This window comes from Camelus bactrianus, unplaced genomic scaffold (assembly GCF_048773025.1).
Source record: "Camelus bactrianus isolate YW-2024 breed Bactrian camel unplaced genomic scaffold, ASM4877302v1 HiC_scaffold_27, whole genome shotgun sequence".
In the NCBI taxonomy this organism is placed as follows: domain Eukaryota; kingdom Metazoa; phylum Chordata; class Mammalia; order Artiodactyla; family Camelidae; genus Camelus; species Camelus bactrianus.
This window is the reverse complement of record NW_027413941.1, coordinates 1,081,349-1,108,284: the sequence shown is the minus strand read 5'-3', so window position 1 is coordinate 1,108,284 and position 26,936 is coordinate 1,081,349. Positions and strand designations below refer to the sequence as shown.

Below are 26,936 nucleotides of genomic sequence, written 5' to 3'. Positions count from 1 at the left end.
AGACCATATCCTGAATGAGAAAAAGCTGCAATCTTGGGTAGTGTATGCCAAATGACCACCTTTTATAACAACGGCAGAGCTAGGGAATTTCACTGACCGGCAAACCTTAAAAGAATTCAGCAGTTTGAGAGTGATCCTAAAACAAAAATTGAGAATCCTACCCTGAGTAGAAAAGTAGCAAGATGAAATGGAAATAACAAAACCATTATTGCAAATGCAAGAAGAGCCTCATTTGCAAAGAAGTATGAAGAAGAAGGCAAGGAGGACATCAAAATCCTAAAGATGGGAGAGAGTAGCCGGAAATCATAGTTGATTTTATGCACTATCTTAAGTGAATCAGCTTACATGACTTTCTGAAGCAAATGGAGATTTGCATGGCCTAATGTGTTAGCCAAACAATCAGACAAACCAACAAACACCAAAAGGTTACAGTTGGCTGACATATACCAAACAACCATGATTATTCAAGACAAAATACTCAAAGTGATGTCAAGAATCATTCAGCACCCATCGACCTATTATCGCTGTTAGCATGTACACAACACACTTGAATTCCAAAAACAGACTCGTGCATTACTATTCATAGATACTTATCCAGAAGTGCATATCGTGAGCCAACCCAAATGACGGTTTTGAATATGATTGGTTCATAGAACGTGATATAGACTTACAAGTCTTCCAACAGGATGAACGAATGTCATATTCTACCCTACGTAGAGAAGAAATGGCATAAGCCTATAACAAAGACAAGTAGCTCTGCAAAACTGTACTAAGAGCAAAAGAGACAGACTTGAAAGGGCACATTGGGATTTGTTTCACTTCGAGGAATTTCAGCCCCCATGAAACAAATGGATCCATGTTCTGTGAGTGTGGATGTTTCAGCAGAAAGCAACAGACGGATATGTATTCTGGGTGAATGGATATTACACAAACATGACTTTACTTTAGTGGGTCTCCGTGTACTGTGAACTTTTAGAAAGTATCAAGACGTTTGAAAACATAAACTAAAAATGGACACACTTCCCTCCGTTTGTACTGTGTATACAGTCTGGACCAAAGGAAAGCGGGAAGAAAAAAGGACGATTGGACGCCAGTGGATTGAATCACATTTCCTTTAGGAACCTCTACTCTAATGCAGCCCCTCCCCAACACTGAAAAAATGCAGCAACCATTGGGGATGGCAGTTACCGGATGCAATTCCAGATGGAATGTTGCTGTGTACCGCGAGGCTTGTTGTGGCTGGTGGATCCATGGTAACTGGGCAGAATTCTGTGGGTGGATCAGTGTGATGGAGGGTCTGCCGCCCTCTGTGGAGCTTGGCTTTGGTGTTTTGCTCGGGAAGCTGTGCAACTTTGAGTTCCTGCTGCTGCCCAAAGACCTGAGTTCACGGGTCAGTTTCCAGAATTTGAAAAGGCAGACAGTGGAATATCTGCCTGTCATCAGCTTACTGGTGAGGCTGAGTTACTTCCAGACTTGCCAAGTCCTGTTGAAGTCGACTTTATGGGAGACACGAAGAGAACCTGGCAGAAAAGCTGGCTGGATGGATTGAGCTGAGATGCGAACATATTGATGAGAGTTGTTCTGCTACAATGGAGAATACCGGCATGGAGGCTTCTCTAGAGAATTCCAGACTCGAAATTCTTTCATGAGAACTACTGAACCTCGGTGATACTGGTAGAAATATATGGAGTGTCAACGTGCTCTTGAGAAAGTTACTCAAATCCCTGCTTCAAGAACGGGTCCAAGATTCCTGATGTCTATAAGAAAAGAGATGGTGGAGATGATAAAAGCGCTCATGTTCTTGGAAGAGGTCATGAGAATCCACAGGTCCCAAGGGGCATTTACAAACCATTCAGACCAAAATGCACCAAGCCCAGGTAAGCCTTTTCCCAGGTTTGGGCATAGCTATCAGGCACTTGCACTTCCCACCCCTCCACTCAGTCATCCATTTTAAAGAATCAGATCCTGAGCTGCAATGAAGCCAGTAGGAGAAGAGCAAGCCCCTCCTAGAATCAGAGTTCCTCCAACTTCACACTCTGTGAAGAATGCTGAATTACTTAAAAGTCAAATACTCTCGACTAAAATAGATAGGTATTTAATACTCAGCTCACACAAAGAAATGATGACCTTCCCGTAGATTCAGCAAATGCTGTGGTTAAGTCTTTTTCAGGTGAAGGGAGTGTGGTATGTGAGGGGAATCTTTGACTGAACTTGAATATGTATTAGGCATCAGTATTTCAAGACAGTATAGTCAAATATTATAAGTCAGATAGTGAACTGAACTGTAAAAGTCGTGAAAGACATTAAAGACACAGGTTATGTGGGGCGTCTTTCCCTTCAGACAAGCTCTGGGTGCAAGATATCATGGGGGTGCACACTTGGTTGTGTGAAATTGATTTACCCAATATGATCGGATGATTAAGCGTTCTCATCAATGATAGAAGAACACCTGGTTCTCAATTGCCTAGCATAGTTGCAGCAGGGTTCTCATAGCTAAAATGCCTCTAGGTGCTTTGGAATCAAGCCTAAATGTATAATTTTGTTTGGTTTTTCTTGTATTTTCCTAAAGAGGAATGTTACCCCTTGAAATGCCAACATTGGCCAGTATGTGTCATTGGGAGTAAAGGGAACCACATGCACAAGGGAAACCCAGGTTCTCGGTTATTTCGTGGTTCCAATAGGTACTTCATGGTTCCGGTTGGTGTTGTTTTCAACAATAAAGAGTTGACATATCCCCTTCAACATATTGGATAGCGATTTTACTTTATAACTGTCTATATTTTTCTTATAGTTGACATAATGTTACAAAATTGATAGGTCTGGCATCTAGGTGGATTTAGTATGTCTCAAAATCTACCTTCATTTTCTTATAAATCCCAAAACATGTAAATCAATTCTATTAACCTTCTTAAAAACTGCAACTGAGTTATCAACACAATGTGAAAATTGGAGGCTAAGAACAAACCCTCCCACCATGGCTGCATATTAAACAGAGCTAAACAAACATCACAATTCTGTGAATTATATCTGTAAAGTGTTGATTTATCGATGCCCAGTTGGCAGAGAACCAGTGCAACCTGCGCTCACTCCCACCCATGTACACAGCAATGTAAACATCCACTCACCCAGCCCTTGGCACAGGACACTTTCCAAAGTGTGGCCTGTTACGTCCAAAGACAGGATGAGGCCTCAGAAAACCTGGAAGCAGGAGAAGGCAAAGTAGAGAATGGAAATCTGTGCAGGATCTGACCCCTGCTGATGGAGCAGCAAAGGTTAAACTCTGTTTTACGTGGACGCACACTCTCAAGCGGACAGCACAGATGGGATTGTAGGCAATGCGCTGAGTGTTAGAAGAGTGCACAGCAGATGCTTGGATGACGTAACTCATAGAAATCAGCACAAAATATTCTCACAATTGATTCTGAGACAAAGATCCGATCTGCCAAATTTGAGCCAGCAGAGGCAGCAGAAAATGAGTTATAGAGCTACAGATAATGGCACACGCTGAGTCTCAGGGATCTGGAGTGCATTGTGGGTTGTGGTGGGTTCTATCAAGAGAGCAAACCGACCTGTTACCCCATTAAGAAAGCAACCACATTGGCGTGTGAGGTTGAGTTTTTCAATATGTGCCATGGCCACATCCACTGCATCTTGCAGGCCCAGGATCAATTTGGCATTTTGCCAATAGAGCACGTGTGGTGCTCAGAGATGTCGTGCATCTGGTCTGAGGGATTCAGTGGCCCTTGGGTTTGAAATCAGTATTAAAAGCTTTAGGATCTGCTACAGTCATAACCTGGACAGGGATTATGGATTGGTTTGAGGAAGAGAATTCAGTACAGCTCTGTGGTTGCATTCGTTCACCCATGACCCAAGGATGAGTGATCAAGGAATAGTGGTCAAAGTCCACAACGTGAGAAGTTGAAGCATTTCCTTCAGCATTATCTCCCAAATGCAGATGCTACATTTTGGATGGCACTGACATGGTACTGCACAGAGGACACAAAGATTGGTCTGCGGGATCATTCCAGCAGGCCCTGATGTATGACATCCATACATATGCTTCCACTGGTGTTTCTGTAGACAGAGGAGCTCTGGGAAGAACTGGTAACGTTGGGACATTCCCATGGCAATAGAAAGCACAAGCGCACTCTCAATTTGCTGTTTTGGAAAGACTCCAATATGACATACAGCAGAATGCCGAGCTGAAAATCTTTAAGCTTCATTTCCAGAACAGGAAGTGTACTCTGCACTTTCAGAAATGTGAGGTAAGTGCAATAAAACGAAGTTTTACTAATTGAAATTATATGGTTTGTTCATCACAACAAAGGCAACACCAGCAATTAGAGATATACCAGACAACACACACAGGAACAGGACATGGCATCAATGCCTAGGGAAAATTGTCCTCACAGAAATATCATGGAACTTTGTACACCCAATGGTCTAAAATTTTCACTTAACAAAGCCCTATAAATCTATATTAGATATCTGATATTACTTGACCAGTAGAGATAAAGAAGTAGAGTAAAAGAAACAGGAAGTACCATTTTCAGTTCCAAAGAGTTTGAAGGCCCAAAAAATAAGCTTTCAAACATCTAGACTGCAAAACGCTACCAGAGCATGTATTGAAAACGGAGGTGAGGAAAACATGAAGTACAACAGTGTCTCAGAATCACAAAAGGCAGTTATCCAGGAAAGGGGAAGAGAAACTCTAAAAACGAGCCAAATAATACCAGAAAATTCAAGGATGAGATAATATCAGTGCTAAAGTCAGTCCAAAGCAGACTTGATAATGCAGACGGACTCGTGAAAGACTGTGAAGACAGGGGAACAGAAATCCCTCGATCAGAAGAAGACATAGAAAAAGAAGTGCAACCCAATGCAAACTTTGCTGTTGAAGCCTGGGGTAAGACAAAGCATGAAAGAGTAAGATTCGTAAGAGTCCCAGATGGAAAAGCAAGATTAACAAAAAAGTCTGAAAAGATATTTGTAGAAAAATCAGACTGTAACTTGCTGAAAGACAAGAAAGAATGAGGTATACGAAATCAGAAAGTACACATACCAAAGGAGTTGGAAACCCAATACACCTACATTCAGCAGTATTATTCAAATCAACAAAGTTCATGATCTACCGAGTGATTTTAAATGCATCTAGAGGAAAACAACTTAGTCACAACACTACCTCCAGAGGGGTTTCAGCTTATATTTCGAAAGGAATATTGCAGGATAGAAGGAGTGACAAGACATAGACCAAATCCTGAATAAGAAAAAGCTGCAATCTATGGTAGCCTAAGCTACAAGACTGCCATTCCTATTAAAGGCAGAGCTAGATAATTTCACAGACCGGCAAAACTTAGAAGAATTCAGCAGTTAGGAACTTAGCCTTAAAGGAAGATTGAGAATTCCACCCTGAATCGAAAAGTAGCAAGTAGAAATGTAAATAAGAAAACCATTATTGGAAATGCAGGAAGAGCAAAGAGTTGCAAAGAATAAACAAGAAGGCAATGAGGAAATCAAAATCCTGAAGATGGAAGTGGGGAGCAGGAAATCATAGGTGATTTTCTGCACTATACTAAGTAAATCATCTTACATAACTCTCTGAAGCAAACGGAGAGATTCATGGTGTAATGTGTTTGCAAAACAAAGAACAAGCAAACAGTCAAACAAATAAACACAAAAAGTGTACGGTTGGCTGACATCTATCCAAAGGAAACATGATAATTCAAAATAAATTACTCAAAGTGATGTCAAGGATCATTCAGCCTGCATTGACCCAGTATCGAGGCTTGCATGTAATCAACACACATGTATTCAGAACACAGACGTGTGCATTAATATTCATAAATATTGATTCAAAAGAGCATATCGTGACCTAACCCAAATGCCGATTTTGAATAAGATGGAGTCATAGTCCGTGATATAGGATTACAAGTCTTCCAACAGGATCAATGAATGGCATATTCAACACTACGTAGAGAATAAATGGCATACACCTATAACAAAGACAAGTAGCTCTGCAAAACTGTACTAAGAGCAAAAGAGACAGACAGGAAAGTGCACATTGGGATTGGTTTCACTTCTAGGAATTTCAGCCACCATGAAACAAATGGATCCATGTTCTGAGAGAGTGTGTATTTCAGCAGAAAAGCAACAGATGGATATGCATTGTGGGTGAATGGATATTACACAAACAAAAGATTCTTATAGTGGGTCTTTGTGTAATGTTAACTGTTAGAAAGTTTAAAGACGTGTGAAACCATAAACTTAACATGGACAGAATTCCCTCCGTTTGTACTGTGTATACAGATCTGTACAAAAGAATAGAGGGAAGAAAAAACTGATCATGGGACGCTAATGGAGAGAATCACATTTACCTTTGGAACCTCTCGTCTGATGCAGCCCCTCCCCCAACACTGACAAGATGCAGCAACCATTGGGGATGGCAGTTACCGGTTGGATTCCAGGTGGAATCTTGGTGTGTTCCGCCAGGATTGTTGTGGCTGGTGGATCCAAGGTAACTGGGCAGAATTCTGTGGGTGGATCAGTGTCATGGAGGCGGTACCGCCCTCTATGGAGCTTGGCTTAAGTCTCTTTTTCTGGAATCTGTTTAAGTTCGAGATACTCGTGCTGCGCAATGGCCTGAGTTCACGGGTCAGTTTCCAGAATCTGAAAGGGCAGATAGTGGAAGATCTGCCTGTCATCAGCTTACAGGTGAGGCTCCGAGGTACTTTCAGACTTGCCCTGTCCTTTAGAATTTGACTTTATAGGAGACATGAAGGAAGTTGGCAGAAAAGCTGGCTGCACGAATTGAGGTGAGATGCGAACACATTGATGAGAGTTGTTCTGCTACAATGGAGAATACGGGCACGGAGACTTCTGTTGAGAATACCAGGCTCAAAAGACATTCATGAGACATATTGAACCTCGCTGATACTGGCAGAAACATATGGAGTGTCAACGTGCACTTTAGGAAGGTACTCAATTCTCTGCTCCAAGAACGGGTCCAAGATTACTGACGTCTAAAAGAGAAGAGATGGCAGAGATGATAAAAGCGCTCATGTTCTTGGAAGAGGTCGTGAGAATCCACAAGTCCCAAGGGGCATTTATAAACCACTCAGACGACCAAGCACGAAGCACAGGTAAGCCTTTTCCCAGGGTTGGCCCTTGGTACCAAGCACTTGCTCTTCCCTCCCCTCCCCTCATGTATCCATTTCAAAGAATCAGCACTTGAGTTGCAATGAAGCCAGTAGGAGCTGAGCAAGCCCCTCCTTGTATCAGAGTTCCTCCTCCTTCACATTCTGTGCACAACAGTGAACTCCTCCATTGTCAACTACTCTCGACTAAAATAGATTGGTATTGAATTCTTCGCTCACACCTTGAAATGATGATCTTCCCCTAAATTCAGCAAATGCTGGGCTTATGTCTACTTTGGTGTGAAGGGAGTTTTGTAAGTGAGTGAATTTTTTGCCTGAATTTGGATATTTATTTATCCTCATTTTTTCAAAACAGTATTTGTAACTATTATAATTCAGTTATTGAAATGAAGTGTAATTGTTGGCATAGATATGTAGTGACACTTCTTTTGTGGACCGTCTTTTCCCTTTTGTCAAGTCCCAGGAGCAGGATATAATGTGATTGCTGTATTTTTTGGGTTAAATTGCTTTTCTCAACATAATTAGTCAATTAAACATTCTCATCTTTGATAGAAGAGCACATGATTCTCAATAGCCTAGCAAAGCTGCGGCAGTGTTCTCATATCTATAATATCTCTAAGTGCTATTGAAACCAAGCCTATGTAAAAATACATAGTTTGGGTTTCTTTGTGGTTTCCTAAATAATAATTTTTCCCCTTGAATCGCCAACATTGACCAGTATGTGGCATTATTAGGAAAGGGCACCACATGCACAATGGAAACCTAGGGTTGTGGTTGTTAATGGTTCTAAGAATAATTTCATTGTTTCTGTTAGTGCTGGAGGCACCAAGAGAAAACTGTTGACCTGCCTCCTTCTTGACTTTTGGCTGCTAATTTATATTTTCTGGGCATTTTTCTTATTTGGATATTTCAAGCTGGTACCTAAATTTGGCAACTCTGTCTTATAGTTAGATTTAGTATGTTTCTAAAACTGTATTTATTTTGATACATTTCCCATGTATGTAATTTAATTCTGTTTATTATTTGAAAGTCTGCAATGAGGTATGAACACATTGTCAGACCTGGAGTTTTCGGACACATCCTCCCACAATTGATATACAGAAAATTAGCTAAACAAGAATCAAGTGTCTGTGAGTTATGACTAAATTGTGTTAATTTATCCATGCCAAACTGGCAGAGTACCAGTGCAAACTTTGCTCACTCTCTCCCATGTATACAGCAAGATAAACATACACTCTCCCAGCCCTTGGCCCAGGAACCCTGCTGAATAATGCCCAAACATCTCTTACTTCAAAAGTCAGAAAGAATTCTCACATAACCTGGAAAGAGTAGAAGGCAAATTAGAGAATGGAAATCAGTGCAGGACCTGACCTTTGGTGAGGGAGCAGTAAAGGGGAAACTGTGTTTTACTGGAATGCACACTCTAAAGTGGACAGGTCATTTGAGACGGAAGACAATGTGCTGAGGGTTAAAAGAGTGCATAGTGGACGTTTGGTTGACATATCTGAAAGCAATAATCACAAAATTTCTCTGCAATTCATTCCCAGACCAATACTCCACCTGTTAATTTTGAGCTAGGAGTGCCTGTGGAATCTGTGTGTTAGGGCTGTGGCTGATGTCACAAATTTATTCCCAGGGGTTTGGAGATTGTTTTGGTCTGTGGTTGGTACTATCTAGAGAACAGATCTGCCTGGGTCCTCTCTTAATATTAAATCTGCTGGCATATGTGTTGTGAATTAGCTTAGTAACCCAGGGCCTTAGTCACAGTCTTTCCACATCCACGGTATAATTGCTCATTTTCTCCATAAAGGAGAAATGGGTCTCATTCAGAGCCATCTTCATCTAGTTTCTAGAATCCAGGGCAATTTATTGTTGAAATCAGATTCTATAGCCCAAGGATCTGCAACTTTCATAGGCAGGATTGAAATTTCTTATTGTCCAAAGCAGAGGTTTTTGAAATGCCCCATGCTTGCCTTTGAGTTCCAATGCCTTATTGCAAGAGTTCTTGGAGCAGAGATCTGCTGAACAATATGTGAATTTGAAGCCTTTCCATCAGACGTGACTACCACATGCTAATGCAACAATAGTTGTGGTGCTGACCCAGTACTACACTAAGGACCCAACTGTGGCACTGCACGCTTCAACAGGTTCTAATGTGTGACATCATTAGATTTGTTTCCACTTTTGTTTTTGTTTGCAGAGAACCTGAGGGAACCCATTATAAAATTTTGACTTTTCCGTGGCAATAGTAAGGATGAATGCACTTTCATGAGAGTGTATTGGAACCATTCCCTATCCACATATCCAGCCGGCAGCCCAGAAACCATTTGGAAGCCTCTATTCCAGCAAAAATTACTAGTCCCAGGACTGTCAGAGCTATGATAAGCATTTAAGCAAAATGACACTCTGCTAACTTTACTAGAATAGGTTGTATTCACCACAACAAAAACCACACTAGCAATCATAGATATAACAGGCAACAGACACAGAAGGAATGCATGGCATCATTACATACCAAAAACAATCCTCACAGCATTAATATTAAATGTGCACAGAAATGATTTCACTTACAAAAGCTGTTCAAGTCTATAATAGATAACTGATAATCCTTAACCCATAGCGATAGAGAGATATAATAAAATTAAAAGAACCATTCCAAATTTTCAAAAGACAGGAGTCTCCTGAAAGAACATCCAATGTATTAGACCACCAAAATTTACTAGAACATGACTTGAAAAGGGAGTACATTAAAACACTGAAGGAAATCTTGAGTCTATGAGTACAAATGCAGGCTAGTATAAATGGAAAGAGAAACACTTTAGATGAGCCAAATATAATCAGAAAACTCAATGGTGAGAATAGCTAAGCTAAAGACAGTCCAAATCGGACTAGATAATGCAAAGGAACAAATAAGTGACTTCGAAAGCAGGATAACCGCAATCAGTCAGTCAGAACACGACATAGAAAAGCAATTGAAAACCAATGCAAGCAATGCAACTGAAACCTGGGATAAGAGAAAACATACCAGTCTATGACTCATAGGGATCCCACATGGAAAAGAAGAAAGACAAATGGTTTGAAAAGATATTTGAAGAAATCAGACTGAAATTTTCTTAAACCAAAGATAGAACCAGCTATCTTAACACAGGAAGCACAGAGGGTCCAAGCATAATGAACCCCAGTAGGCCTACAACAATATATATTCTAACTTAAATGGCCAAAATTGATAATAAAGAAATGATTCTAAATGCACCAAAATAGAAACAAGTGCATTGCAAGAGAACTTTCTAATGTCTTCAGCTGATTTCTTAATAGATAGATTGGTAATTTTTTCTTCCCTCTTTCATTTTGTGTTGATCCCCATTCCAAGAACTGATGAAAGGCAGATTCCTTCAGTCTAAACAAGATGAGTTGGCAGAGATTCTATAAGTGTTCAAGTTCTTGGAAGAGGTCATCATAATCAACACATCTCAAGGGGCTTTTTCAGACAATACAAGAGACCATGCACCAAGCCCTTTTTATAGTTTTACCAGGAGTGGCCCAATGTATTAAGACTTGCTGTTCCTTCACACTAAACCAGCCATGCAGGTATACCTTCAGTCTGCTACTGCAGTTGAATTGGAGCCAGGTCCAATTTTACCAACACTGTAGGGAGAACCTGAGCCTGCTACTGCAGGAGACACAGCACTGTGTCCCATTTCACCAATCTTTCAAGGAGGCCCTGAGCCTACTCCTGCAGGAGACTCAGAGCCAAATCACATTCCACCAGCTCTGTAGGAAGACCCCCAAGCCTTCACTTGCAATGGATCCAGGAATGTGTCCAATTCCACTAGCCTTGTAGGGAGACCTTGAACCTATTCCTGCAGGAGAACCAGATCTCTGTCATATTCCACCATCCCTCCAGGAAGATGCAGGGCCTCCTCCTGCAGGAGACTCAGGAATGGGTCTAATTTCACCAGTTCTGCAGGGAGACACTAAGCCAATTCCTGCAGGAGACCCAGGACTGGGTCCCATTCCATCAACCCTGCACGAAGACCTTGAAGTGGGTCCAATTCCACTAGCCTTGCTGGGTGACCCACAAGCCTGATCCTGCAGGAAAATTAGAGATATGTCATATTCCAGAAGCCCTGCAGGAAGACTGAAAACCTGCTCCTGTAGGAGACACAGGAATAGGTCCAAATCCACCAGCCTTGCTGGGAGAGCACAAACCTGATCCTGCAGGTGATACAGAGCGAGGTACAATTCCAACAGCCCTGCAGGGATATCCTGAGGCCACTTCAGCAGGAAACACATGACTGGGTCACATTCCAATATCCCAGAAGGGAGACTGTAAGCCTGCTACTCCAGGAAACCCAGGACTTCGTCCCATTCCACCAAACCTGCAGTCAAACACTGAGACTGCATCTGCAGAAAACAGAGTGGGTCACATAACACCAGCCCTGTAGTGAGACTACAAACCTGCTCCTGGGGGAGACCAAGCCCTTCACAGAGAACATGAGCCAGCTCCCGCAGAAGAACAAGAGTTGTGTGACATTCTACCAGCTCTGCAGGTAATCCCTAGGCTTGCTCCTGCAGGAGACAGACATCCCAGTCCAATTCCATCAGCCTTTCCAGGGAGAACCCCGCTTCCTCTTCTAGGAGAGACAGAACTAGATCTCATTCCACCAACCCTGCACGGAAACACTGAGCTTGCTCCTGCAGGATACCCACAGCCAAGTCATATTCCACAAACCCTGCAGGGAGACACTGAGTCTGCAATTGCAAGAGACCAAGGACTGGGACGAATTCCACCAGCTCAGCAGGGAATCCCTCACCTGCTCCCATAGGAGACTAAGAGCCATCAGTTCTGGTGGGGTCCCTAAGCCTGCATCTGCAAAAAATACTACAGAGTGGAGTCACATTCCACCAGCCCTGCAAAGAGAACAGAACCTGCTGCTGCAGGAGACACAGGACTAGGTCCCATTCCACCAACCTTGCAGGGATACCCTGAGCCTTGGACCAAGGAATGGGACAAATTCTGCTAACCTTCTAGGGAGACCATGAGCCTCTCCTGCAAGAGAACCAGAGATGGGTCATATTACAGTATTCTTCCAGGAAGACCCAAGGCCTGTTCCTGCAGGAAATGCAAGAACAGGCCCAATTCCTCCAGCCTGAAGGTAGTGTCCAAATCTGTTCTGGCAGGTGACCCAGAGATGGGTCCCATTCCACCAGCCCTGCAGGGAGACTCTGAACCTACTTCTACAGGAGACCCAGGAATGGGTCCCATTAAACCAACCCTGAAGGGAGACACAGAACCTACACTTGCAGGAACCACAGAGCCAGGTCACATTCCATCAGCCCTGTAGTGACCCCTGAGCTGGGTCCAATTACACTATCCTTGCAAGGAGACCCTGTGCCTACTCCTGAAGCAGAACCAGTGATGGGGTCATGTTCCAACAGCCCTGCAGGAAGACCTGGAGCCTGCTTCTGCAGAAGACCCAGGACAGGGTCTGATTCCACCACCCCAGCAGGGAGAAATCTAGCCTGCTCCTGCAAGTGACCAAGGTCTGAGTCATATTCCACTAGCCCTGTAGGAAGAACATAAGACTGCTGTTACAGGAAACTCAGAGCCATGTGCCATTCCAGCAACACTGCAAGGAGAGTCTGAGCCTGCCCCTGAAGGAAACAGAAACCCAGTCACATTCCACAAGCCCTGCAGGGATACCTGAGCCTGCACATGCAGGAGACCCAGGCCTGGGGCCAATTCTACCAGCCCTGTGGAAAGACCCTGAATCAGCTCTGGCAGGAGACTAAGAGCCATGTCACATTCCACCAGCCCTACAGGTAATTTATCAGCCTGCTCCTGCAGAAGACCCAGAGCCAGGTCACATTCCATGAGCAATGCAGGGAGACTTAGAACCTACACCTTCAAAAGACCCAAGAATTGGACCAATTCCAATGGCACTGCAGGGAGACCATGAGCCGTGTCCAATTCCACTAGCCCTGTAGGAAGGCCCCGAGCCTACTCCTGCAGGAGAACCTGAGATTGGTCATATTGCAACAGCTCTAAAATGACCCAGAGCCTGCTCCTCCAGGATACCCAGGACTATGTCCCATCCACCAGCCTTGCAGGGAAACCCTGAGACTGTTCCTTCAGGAGAACCAGAACTGGCTCACATTTCACCAGCAATGCAGGGAGACTTAGAGCCTGCACCTTCAAGACACCCAAGAATTGGACCAATTCCAACAGGACTGCAGGGAGACCATTAGCCAGGTCCAATTCCACTAGCCCTGCATAGAGACCCCGAGCATGCTCCTGTAGGAGACCCAGCACTGGGTCTCATTCCACAAGGCTTGCAGGGAGAAACTCTGCCTGTTTCTGCAGGAGACCAACAGCTGAGTCACATTTCACCAGCCCTGAAAGAAGACCCCAATCCTGCACCTGCAAGGGACCTAGGACTGGAACAAAATTGACTAGCCCTGTAGAGGGACCCTGAGCCTGCTTCTGCCAGAGAATCAGAGATGGGTCATATGCCATCAACCCAGCAGGGACAGTCTGAGCCTGCTCCTGCAGGTGATACAGAGTAGGGTGAAATTGAAAAACCTTGCAGGGACACCATGAATCTGCTGCTGCAGGAGAAAAAGGATGGAGTCTCATTCCACAAGCCTTACAAGGAGACCCTGAGCCTGGTCTTGCATGAGATCCTGAGCTGGATCCTGCAGGAGACACAGGACTGGGTCCCATTCTACCAACCCTGCAGGGGAACCCGAACCTGCACCTGCAAAAAACACAGAACCGTGTCACATCCCACCAGCTCTGCAGGGAGACTGTAAGACTAGCCCTACAGGAGACCTAGAGACAGGTTACTTTACCAGTCCTGCAGGGAGACCCTGAGCCTGATCTTGTAGCTCCTCCTGCACCTACACACACACTTCTATGAGACCCAGAGCCAATTCAGGGTCTGAGATGCCTCTGCAAACACCAACACTGTCATCTAATTCTCAGAATCAACCCACTCCCAGACCCAAAATTTACTTCCCTTCTCCTGGCATCATTTTTGTTTGTTTTTTCTGTAATTTCCTTGTTTTCTTTCATGTCACTTAGAGTATCATCTTTTTTTATGTTTTAAGTTTACAATAATAAAATTTAGATGTTTTTCCATTTTAAATTGTGCAATTCAGGAGCATTAAGTGCATTCACAATGCTGTGTAACCATCATCACTGTCTAGTTTCAGACTGTTTCTTTCCTCATAATAAAACCCTGTATCCAAAGCACATATTCTCTTTTCTCCCTCCCCCAGCCCCTGACAAGCCCTAATCCTATTTCTTTCTGTGTGTCTTTCCCTACCCTGTATGTTCCCTATCAATGAAATCATACAAAAGATGGCTGTTTGTGTCTGCTCTCATATTTTAACAAGGGACTGGTGTTTTTTTTTTTTTTTTTTTTACTTGAAGTAGCATTTTGGTTATTTGAAAGGGAAACCCAGGTGGATTAAACATGAGATGTACAAAATGAAAAATTTAGTAACTATGTGCATAATCTCGAGATAGGCACTGCTATTCTATGTGTGAAACCAGAGCCAGAAGGGAGATGCTTAGCTCTTCCTGTGGCAAAACATAACCTACAAAATAAAAAATAATAATATTCAAAAGCCATGAAAGACAAACCACAACCTGGAAAAATCATTTTTCATAACCTAAAGTCAGAGAAAGGTTTCACATCCCTGTGGTCCAAAAACTTCTTGAAACACTGTGTTCTAAACAGAAACAGAACAAACACATGCAATTCCAACAAGAGGCAATGCAGGTGGCCAGTGTATATTAGAGGTGCTTGACCTCTCAAGTGAGGATGCACACAGATGTACACACTTTGGAGACAGCATTGGTCACCATCACACTGGCAGGACTTTAGCCTGTTGACAACCAGCTCTAGTGACAACATGAGGAGGCAGAGGCCACAGTAGATACCCTGGAGGTAAGAGTGAGCAGACACTCCTCTCTGGGAGAAGAGTATGCAGGATGAATTACAGTTCCACAAGTTCACCCCTTTCCGAGTAGTGCTGATGCTTAGTGTTGATCATACTAAAATTCTTGCACAATTTTTCAAAGATGTCTTTCCAAGGATGTTCATCACAGTTCTGGTTTAACTAGTAGGAGATTGGAAGCAACACTAATGTTCATGGAGAGGGGGTGGGATTCATCAGTTCTGGTTCACATGGAGGAATGATTGTTGTGCAGCTGGAAAAATGACTGCTAGGTCTTTACCTGATGTCAAGGAAGCCCTCAGTTTGGATGCTTGTTAATCCATCATCTACATCCCAGATTCCATCTATGACCACATATGTGTCAAATCATCATAGATGTAAATGAATCTTGTGGTGTGTGAGAGACAGAGGCAGAGAGAATAAGAGAGATAGAGACTGAGAGATGTTCACCAAGCCATTCATGACGGTCACTTCTGGGTGTGGGATTTGCAAATCTCTGCACTTTTCCTTTAGGCAACATTTCAAGTGTTCATAATGTATCTATATTGCTTTACTAATTCTAAGGTATTTAAAGCATATGTTACTTGAGATTCATTCATATTGCATCCACAGCATAAAGTTTATTATTTTTATTTAAAGTATTTGTTACAAGTACAATCATCATTTATGAGAGTAAAATGATAAATTCTAAAGAATTAAGAATCAGATAAAGAACAAAACCTTTTGGTGACTCAGACACAGGCCAGCTAGTTGGCAGCAAATGGCAGGGTGGGACATGTTTTTCCAGAAGGTTGTGTATGTTCTGAATCAGCATCCAATAGAGGCAAGGAAAAATTACAAGACATGTACGCTGGAAACTACAACAGCTTGTTGAGAGTAATTAAGAAAGACCTAGCCCTATTTTAAAATTTGAAGGAGCCAAAATGACAGAGTAGACAGACTCACAGCTTGACCTCTCCCACAAATACACAAAGAATTACATCTACAAAAACATTGAATTGCACAGAAGCCTCCTGAAATCTGGCTGACTGTCTCTCATTTTGAAATACAGGAAGATTCTCACAAAATATGGTAAGGAATAAAAAGAAAAAAGAAAAATTCAGTGCAGGACTGATCCTGCAGGGAAAGAGTAGCATAGGAAGAAAGGCACCCTCACACTGGGACACAACCTCTCTAGCTGGGAGATCAACTAGGAAAGAAGCAGAGCTTCCAAGGTTTGGAGGAGACAGTGGCAACTGCATGGCAGGCAGAACTGGGGAACTGACACAGAGGGTCCCTGTGATGACCAGCACTAGACATGAGCTAGCAGGGATGAGCCAGGACTGTCTACTGGAGTCAGTGAAGAGCCCAGGCAGAGGGCTGGGTCACACTGCAGAGAGGCAGCATCAGGAAACTAGAGGGCAGTGTGAGCTCTGGCTGTGTGTGTGTGTGTGTGTGTGGAACAGAACAGACTGAAACCCTCATAAAAAAGCACCAATGTTGGTAAAATGGGGAAGGAATGACGCATGGCTGTGCCAAAGTCACTTTCTCCACTTGGCTCCATTGTTGGTGTGTTCTCATGAGAAGAGAAATGGGGCTTGGTCATAGCCAACACTGCTGCACAAAGGCAGAGCTGAATGTTGAATCCATATCCTGTGCCATTGCAACTTCACAGGCGGGACTGAGATTTGTTTACAGCCCCAGGCAGAGAGGGTGGATTTGCTCTCTCTGGTCACTTTGTGGATCCACACCTCTGGGACTTACAGGCAGTGAGTGGAGTTGTGACTCAAGAAGGGTGGCCAGTGAGGGTATTTACAACAGGGTGGTGTATGGTTCCATATGTGGATGCGGGATTGGGGTTTGAGCTGAACCTGTAGTGGACCACAAATTCATGTGTGTGACTACACACTTGCTAAGGCAGGTCCAAGGGACTGACACTGCTGGATCTGCACTGATGTTTCCTGGGGCTCAGAACCTGAGGGGCACCAGAGTAGGTGGCTGACATTCCCATAGCTAAGGCAGGGATAAAGTCAACATCAACAAATAGTACTTTGTAAGTCTGCATAACAGGTGACAGACAACACCACAGAGGGAACTCCCCAGTGGACATCTGCCTATTTTTCTTCACAACTGAAGTGCTCCCACACTGCCTACTACACACCACAGCTCAGAAACGGGTCTAGAAGAAATACATAGAGCCAGAGAAATATAAGTAAATAAAGAAGCTGAGGAACCACTTTCAATTAAAAGAACAAGAGAAATCCCCTGAAAGAACAATCAGTAAAATAGACTGATAGTCTACTAGACTTCAAAAAGGGAATGAACAACACACTGAAAGAACTAAAAGAGACTGTCAATAGAGACAGAAAACTTTGAAAAGAAAATTTAAACTATAAAGAAGAGCTAGTTAAAAATAGAAAATTCAACTACAGGCAATCAAAAGCAGACTAGATAACGCAGAGGAATGAATAAATGACTTAGGAGACAAGATAAAAGAAATAACCCAATACAGCAGACAGAAAAGCCAATAAAAACCAATTAAAGCAAGATAATATACAGTGTGCCAGCCTATGCATAATAGTGGGTCCCAGAAGGAGAAGAAAGAGAAAAGGGGATTGAAAAGATAGTTAAAGGAATCATGACTGAAAACTTTCCAAACCTTAAGAAGGAAAGAATTATCCAAGTACAGGAGGCACAGAGGGTCTCAAACAAGAAGAAACCAAACAGACCTACACCAAGACATATTATAATTAAAATGGTTAAAATTAAAGATAAAGAAAATATTCTAAAGGCAGTGAGAGAAAAACAAAATGTTAGTTACAAGGGAGCCCCATAAGCATTCAGCAGATTTCTCTACATAAAAACTTCTGGCCAGAAGGGAGTGGCAAGGTATATTCAAAGTCCTGAATGAGAAAAGGCTGCAAACTAGGATATTCTATTTAGAAAGACTCTCCTTTAGAACAGAAAGAGAGAGAAAGAATTTCACAGACAAGCAAAACTAAAAGAATTCAGCAGTACTAAATGTATGCTAAAAAAAAAAAAAATTGAAAGTTCTAATCTAAATAAAACATAAACAGGAAACTATAGAAATTAGGAAACCATAATTGGAAATGCAATAAATACAGTGAATTGCAAGGGAAAACATGAATATATAAATAAGTCAGCAAGTCAATAAAGAAAGCAAGAAAGAAAGAGAGAAAGAGAGAATAGCAAAATCATAAAAGGTGAAAGAGGAGAGCAAGAGAATATAGATTTTGTTCCCTTTCTTTTTTTTTTTTCTTCTTTCTTTTTGTCTTCTTTCTTTTTAGGATGCACTTGGGCCTACATGACTATCAACTAAAACCAAACAGATGAAGTAAGGGGTTACCATACTTGAAAGACAAGATAACCACAAATCAGAAGTATATAAAGAGTCATAAAACCCAAAAAGAAACCAAGCTTATAGAAAAGAAATTTATCAAATGACAAAAATAAAAAAAAAAAAATAAAAGAAAGAAACAAATAAGAAATACCAAATCAACTGGAAAACAAATTTCAAAATGGCAATAAAACCACATCTATAAAATAACTACTATAAATGTCAATGGACAAAGTGTTCCAATCAAAAGAAAAAGTGAAGGAGGGGGAAAGATGGTGGAGTAAAAAAGATGCTCAGAGCTCACCCCTCTACCACAAATTCACCAAAAGTGACATCCACAGACACACCCACCACCCAGAACACCTGCTGAACTTTGACAGAATATTGCCTTCTTCAAAAGATAAAATTTTCACAAATCTGGTAGGAGAAAAGGAGAAAAGAAGAAAAAGGAAAATAGTTCAGGACCATTCCAATGAGGAGGGAGCTGCAAAGGAGTAATAGCATTAATACACTGGGTCTACCCAACTCCAATGGCGAGTTCAGCAAGATGGAGAGGGAACATCTGCTGCTCGGATCTGTACAGAATAGCCTTTGACTGACAGAACTAAGTTAATTGGGCACAAAGAGCCCCAACGATCCCCAGCCCTAGACGTGAACCAGCAGAGGTGGGATGGGACAAGCTGTCTGAGTCGAGCAGAGGACTCGGGCTGACTGTACAGAGGAAACCTTGGGGGACTGCAATGTTCTGTGTGCCATGGCTGGGAGAGTATACAGATTAGAACAGCCTGGGTCCCCCATAAAATCCAAAAAAAAAAAAAAAGGCAAAGCAACACTGCTGGTCTGCCCTGGGGGGAAGGGGATCCGTAGCCATTGTGTCCACAGACCCACAGTGCCATTATTGGAGACTTCTTGGGAGAAGAGTGTCAAGGCTCAGCCATAGCCACCATATTTTCTGGTTCATGGTTCCCAGGTAAAGGAGGGGTCAAAACCCGAATCCCTACCTAGGGGCTCCACAACCTCATAGGTGGCACTGAGATTTGTTTACAGTCCCAAGCAGAGGGGACCATTACACACCGATGCCTCTCTGAATTGGCTCTTCTAAGACAAATGGACAAGAAGCAGTGTTCTGCAACAGAGCAGGGGTGAGGGCTAGTGCAGCTGTTTTCTCTGAGTCCACCTATGAAGCATGGACCTAATGTGGCAGGGGAGCTACCTGCCAACTACCTTGCACAAGTGTGGTACTGGGACCAGGCATCTGGTGGGGGTGCAGACCACACACTTACTGATGCTGGGACACAGACCAGGAGCACGACTGGAGGGCCTCTGGAACCAGCAAGTGGAGTTTTCACAGCAGGATATGGGCAGGAGTGTGACAACCACAGGAAAAAAGGAGCTCCTGCTCAATATCCAGGGCAGACTCAGGACACCAGAACACTAGCCACACCACCAACAAAGGGGATAACAGGCAAAAGGCATGGAAGGAAGACTTGGCAACCACCCATAATTAAAAACAACCTTATGACAAAATTATTGAGTGCATATTCTTGGAGAAAGGCCAAGTTAGTGGAGTAGAAGGATACTTGTATCTTATCCTCTCCAATAAATACACCAAGACTGACATTCACAGACACACCCACCCACTCAGAACATCTGCTGAACTTTGATAAAACATTGCCATCTTCAAAAGACAAAATGTGCCACCAATCTGGTAGGAGAAACGGAAAAAAGAAGGAAGAAAATGCAAAATGGCTTGGGTTTGGTCCTTTGAAGAGGGAGCAGCAAAGGAGGGATAGTGCTGGTTGACTGGGTCTCCCCCTTCCCAACGGAGAGGTCAGCAGGATCGACAGGGAACCTCTGAGGCTCAGAAGTGTACAGAACCGCCTTGACTGACAGAATTAAGTTACATGGGCACAAAGTGTGTCAACAACCCCCAAACCTAGAAGTGAATCAGGGATGGGAAGGGACAGGCTGCTGGATCCAGGCAGACTCTGGTTGAATGTACAGTGGTAACCCTGGGGGACTACAGTGTGCTGTGGACAACTGCTTGGATTCTATACAGAGCAGAACAGCCTGGGACCCCGATAAAATAAGAAAAAAATAAAGCAAAGCAACATTGCTGGCTTGCCTGGGGGAAGGGGAGTTTTGCCTTTGTCTCTGCTGACCCACGGCAACATAACTGGTGATTTCTCAGAAGAAGAGAGATGAGGCTCAGCCACAGCCATCATACCCACCCAGGCAGAGGCAGGGTGGAAACCTGAATATGTACCTGGCAGTTCTGCAGCCTCATAGGTGGGACTCAGACTTGCTTACATCCCCAGACATATAGGAAGGTTCTGTCCTGGTGCCTCTACGAACTCGCACCTCTAAGACAAATGAACAAGGAGCAGAGTTCTGGCAAAGAGCAGGGACTAGGGCTGGTGTGGCCATTTGCCTCAAGCCCACCTACAGAGTGTGGAACAGATGTGGAGTGGGGAGTAGCACTGAACAGGGGAGCAACCAACCCAACTACTGTGCAGCACTGCTGCACCTGGACATGGCATTGGGAAGGGGCACAACCTGCCCACCTAACATGCAGGAGAGCAGCACCAAGATGCAGCATTGGGAGGAGATGTGACATGTCTACCTACAGGCACTGGGAGCAGCACAGACCAAGGGTGTGACCAGAGGGTCTCTGGAACCAACGAGCTGAGTTCATGAAGCAAGGCAAGGGCAGGAGCTGTGACAACCACAAAAAAAATAGGAGACCCCATTCAATAACCAGGGTAGGCTCTGGTTAACATGTTAACGGCCACATCCCTAACCAAAGGGATAACAGACAAAAGGCACAGAAGTAAGACTTGGCAACCACACATATTTAAGAAGGACCTCTTGATAAAATTATTAAGGGCACACAATCTTCACGGGAACATACCCTCTTCTTTTTCTGTTCCATTTTCTTTTACTTTTTAAATGTTACTTCTTAAATAATTTTTATATTTCTATTTTTAATGCCTTTTAAAATTTTCTTTTAAAATACTTATATTATTATCTTTCAATTTGTCCAATTTCATTTTTATCTTTGTTCTGTTCTTCTGTTATGATTATACTGTTCTCAAATATTTTCTTACTTTAATATTTTAAAAATTCATCCCAACTCAATTGTTATCTTGTTTCAATATGTTCTTCTATTATTGATTATACTGCTTTTAAAACTAATTTCTTTGTGCTTAGTTTTATTTCTGCATCCACTTTCTATAAATAAATAAACTCTTAAGGACCACAGTAGATAATTGATACTCCATAAGCCATAGTGCCAGAGAGATATAAGCAAGATGAAGAAGCAGAGCCACCTCTCTCAATTAAAAGAACAAGATAAATCCCCTGAAAGAACAATCAATGAAATAGACATTGATAGTCTACTAGATGATTTCAAGAAAGGAGTGATCAAAATACTGAAGAAACTAAAAGAGATTGTCTATAGAGACAGAGAATATGTCAAAAAACGAAATTGAAACTCTAAAGAGGAGCCAGCGAAAATTGGAAAACTTATTTCCTGAGATGAGAGTTGAGCTAAAGGCTGTAAAATGTAGGCTAGATAATTGAGAGGAATGAATATGTGACTTAGAAGACAGGACAACAGAACAGCTGAGAGAAAACAAATAAAAACCAATGAAAGCAATATAAGGGACCTATGGAATAACATAAAGCATGCCAACCTACTCATAATGGGGGTCCCAGAAGGAGAAGAAAGAACAAAGGGGATTGAAAAGGTATTTGAAGAAATCATGACTGAAAACTTCCCAAACCTAAAGAAGGAATCAGATACACAAGTGCAGGAAGCACAGAGCATCCCAAACAAGGAGGACCCAACAGACCCACACCAAGACATATTACAATTTGGATGACCAGGGTTGAGAATAGGAAATGATTCTAAAGGCAGCAAGAGAAAAACAAAGAATGAGATACAAGGGAACCCCCATAAGATTTTCAGCTGATTTCTCTACACAAACAGTACAGGCCAGAAGGGAGGGGCAAGGAATATTCAAAGTCCTGAATGAAAATATGATGCAGCTTACGATACTTTATCCAGCAAGGCTATCCTTTAGAATAGAAGGAGAGATAAAGAACTTCACAGACAAGCAAAAACTAAAAGAATTTAGCAACACTAAACCTATGCTAAAGGAAATATTGAAAGACCTACTCTAAACAGAAAAGAAGCAGGATGCTACAAAAAGGAGAAAACCATGATTGGAAAGGTGATTGCTACAATGAATTACAACAGAATAAACATGAAATCATAAAAGAGGACATCTAAATCATTAAGGGTGGGGGAGGCGAACAAGAAAATGTACAGGCCTCTCTCTCTCTCTCTCTCTCTCTCTCTCTCTCTCTCTCTCTCTCTCTCTCTTTTGTTCTTGGTAGGATGAGTTTGAGCTTATATTACTATCTGTTTAAAACAAACAGGTATAGTAATGGGTTAATATATGAACAAAGTAAGGTAACCACAAGCCAAAAAGTTACAATAGAGTCACAAAACTAAAAAGACACCAAGATAATAAAAAGGAAAATTATCAAACCACAAAAAGAAAAAAAAAGTAACAAAGAGGAAATACAAAATCAACTGCAAAACAAAGTTCAAAATATAATAAACACATATCTATCAATAATTATTATAAATGTCAATGGACTAAATGCTTTAATCAAAGGACATAGAGTGCAGAGTGGATAATAAAGCAAGTATCTACAATACACTGTATACAAAAGACCCACGTTAGGTAGAAGGACGCACATAGATTGAAAGCGAGAGGATTGAAAAAGATATTCCACAAAAATGGAAATGACAAGAAAGCAGGAATATCAACAGTGATTTCAAATAAAATAGACTTTAAAACAAAGATTATAAAGAAAGATTAAGAAGGACATTTTATATTGATTAAAGGAGTCATAGATGAAGATATTACACTCATTAACATATATGAACCCAATATAGGAGCACCTAAATACATAACAGATAAAAAGGGAAAATTTGATCAGAATACAGTCATGGTAGAAGACTTTAACTATCCATTAACATCACTGGACAGATCTTCCATACATAAAATTAATAAGACAATGTAGAAATTAAATGATAAAATAGAACAATTTGTCTTGGTTAATATTTTCAGAACATTATATTTCCCTAAAATAGAATATACATTCTTCCCAAGTGCACGAACCACATTTTCTAGGATAGATCATATACTTTGGCACAAAAGAAGCATTAACAATTTGAAGAAGATAGAAAATATTTGAAGCAACTTTTTCTGAACACAATATCATAAAAGTAGAAATTAACTACAGAAAAATAAAGGAGAAATAAATGACAGCATGGAGATTAAACAACATATTACTTTAAAAAAAAATGGGTGGATGATGAAATCAAAGAAGAAATAAAAAAAAAAAACACAGTGAGACAAATGATGATGAAAACACAACCACACAGAACCTATGGGATCCAGAAAAGGCAGTGCTTAGAGTGAAGTTTATAGCGAGAGAATCAGGCCTACCTCAAAAAAGAGGAAAAACTGCAATAAACAATCAAACTTACCACCGAAAAGAATTAGAAAAAGAAGAGCAAAAAATAACAAAAGTAAGCAGAAGGAAGGAAATAATAAAGATCAGGGAGGAAATAAATAAAATAGAGATATTAGAAACATTTGAAAAAATCAAGCCAAGAGATGGTTTCTTGAAAGAGTAAACACAATTGACAAAATTATGCTCTATGCTGGAAATTGACACAACAATGCAAACTGACTATAACTCAATAAAATAAAAATTAAAAAATAAATATATTAACAAAAGAAAAAAGAAAAGGTAGTTTCTACTCACCAGACTGGAGGAGGGGACTGCACCCCATGTGGGGTCACACCCCATGGGAAAGCCTGGGGTCAGGATCGGAGGAGCAGGGTGCTGTGGACAGGATCTGTCACAGGGTTTCTGCAGGAGGGGAGGGTGAGGCATGTGAGCAGGCTGAGGACTGGCCATTTGAGTAAGTTCATGGGCTCTGGGGTGGAGGGGCTCCCCCAAGTGTCTGGACTTGACTCTGGGTGAGTTGGGCAGGTGGACAGTGGCTCAGTGTGAGTCCAAGTCCAGTGGAGGGGGTACTGCGTTAGATCTAGAAGGACTCCTTCTGGGGTGGGAAGGCCCATAATGGAGGCAGGAGGCCAAGCCCAGGTGACTGAGAAAAGGGTGTGTCCTGCATTGGCCTGCAGGGCAGACGAAAGCATCCAGTCTACAGAAGGTGGAAACATGGCCCATACAAGGGCTCAGCTCAGATGTCACCCCCTCAGAGGAGCATTCCTTGCCTGCACAGTCTACAGGGACAGCCTCCTCCACGCACATCTCCAAAGCAGACACCTGCTCCATCTCCTGCATAGCATTCAGGAACCGGGCCCCTGCTCCAAGCCCAGCTATGGTTCCGCTGCCCTGAGGAAAAGCCCTCACAGGAGCCATCAAGCCCTGCACGACCTGGGCCCCACCTCTCTGTCTCTTCTGCCACCACTGTCTCCACCTGGCTCTCTTCTCCTCCTCTCCTGCACTCCCCCAGCCCTGTGTGCTCTCCAGAGCACGTGTCCCTCCTAACATGCTGTGTGTGTTCACTGTGTCTCATCCACTGCATGCCTCCCACCCAGGTCAGTATCCAGTGCACAGTAGGGCTCAGTAAGTAGAGAATGAATGACTCTTACCATCACTGCTGGGAAGACCTTTGTCTGTGACCTACAGTGATCACACACCCGTCACACATTCGCTGAGGTTCTACTGTGTGTTGGGCGGGTTCCATATACCGGGCACAGCAGGGAGTGAAGCAGGCAGGTCTCCATTCTCATGCAGCAGACAGCCTGGTGGGGGACACAGAGAAAATTAAGTAAAATATACACAATGTCCGGAGGTGATATGTTCCATGGAGAAAAATAAGGTCAGGGAGGACATTTGAGCAGATTCCTGAAGGTGTTCAAGAAGCAGGCGGAGAGAGATCCTGGCTGAAAGAGCAGCCAGCGCAAAGGCCCTGAGGCCACAGTGGGATGCGGGTGGAGGGTCTTAGTTATCCGTGTGAGTTCTTAGTCCTGCCTTGAGTACGTATGTTGTTTTATTTGTAAACCTTGATTTCACCTTTATAGCAAATTAAACTGCATCATCAATCTGCATAATTTAGCCAATTCTGTTTCAGGTGTTGTGGGCACAATGGCGGGCTAGTTACTTGGGTTGGTAAAGAATTACCAGCGTCTGAGAAGGGTCTAGGAAAGTTTAATAGGGACACTGCTATAGGCAACATCAGGCCACACAGGCAAGAGGTGCCTACATGAGGGCCAAGGTTGAGTGTGTGGGGTCTGTTATTGGGGGGGTGCTGTTCACACAAGGAGGAGGGGGCTGCATGATCAATTCTTGCACAGGTACCTGGTTGGTTGTGAGATCTGACAGGGGCTTCTCTGAACAACAGGCTTTACCACTTTAATAAGGGCAGGATGTGAGGCCTCTCTTCCTAGGGCAATGAGTTTTCATAGGGTAAACACACAGCAAGAGAAGATGTTTTATAGCTTGTGGAAATTCAGGTGTGCAAAGGGTCCTGCAGTGGGGAGTGGGAGGAAAGGTGCCACTGGGCTCTAGACACACAGAGAGCCCATGGGTGAGGGCGTATGACTCTAAAGAGTGCCACCTGGCTTCACACCAGGGACTTTATGTGAAAACAGGAGAATCTAAGTTGTCAGCACGTGTCTACTCAGTGACCTCCCTAAGCCTAGCTCTGTCAGAAACCAGGTGGCTGTGAAATGAACATGAAGTTCCCCACCCTGAGGAACCCAATGAATGAACATCTTGACATTCTCAAGCCCCTTACCCTGCACCACCACCCCACCTCATCTGGGTCTCAGGCTCTGACCCTGATATCAGTGGCACCTTTGTTCCCTATATCCAGCTCCTCTGGACGTCTCTGTGATGAGCTGTTCCATGTCAGCGAGCCCCAAACTGAGCTCTGCCTTTACCCCATGAATGCTTCCTCCCTGTGAAGCCCCTTGTGAAGGAGCCACCACTAGCAGGATCCTTCAGCCCTGAGTCTCTGCCTTCCCCACCCCTCCGACTTCCCCCAGCCCATGATCCCCTCTGGAGGTCCCTATTATCCTCTCCCTCCCACTTCAGTCTTGGGCTGCACACCAATTCCCTCTTCACAATCTCCCACAAGACAGGTCCAGGTCCACTTGGGGACACTGAGGTGACACAGGCGGGTGTTGCTAGGAATGAAGAGCAGGATACTGTAGCAGAGGAGAGGCAAGGGCTCCCAATCCACCAGAACACAGGCTAAAGTGGGGGCAAGACACCCATAAAGGGTGAGGCAGGCATCACACTGCAGCCCCGCCCTCTGCTCCCCCAGGGTGCCCTGTGTTTCCTGCTTTGGCCTGGGGGACTTCCCCCCTCACTCTCTGTTAGAGGGGTGCCCATTCATTCATTCACACCCTCATTCACCATGT

General features: G+C 43.1%; 1 long non-coding RNA gene across 1 annotated transcript; it reads right to left on the bottom strand.

Moving 5' to 3' along the window:
- Positions 1-941: 941 nt before the first annotated feature.
- On the bottom strand, positions 942-25,122 carry LOC141576730 (uncharacterized). The gene is made up of 4 exons (XR_012505134.1): positions 24,304-25,122; positions 6,451-7,019; positions 3,126-3,198; positions 942-1,757 (listed from the first exon to the last, which is right to left on the bottom strand). It is a non-coding gene; the product is annotated as an uncharacterized LOC141576730 (long non-coding RNA).
- Between the last annotated feature and the right edge of the window lie 1,814 nt (positions 25,123-26,936).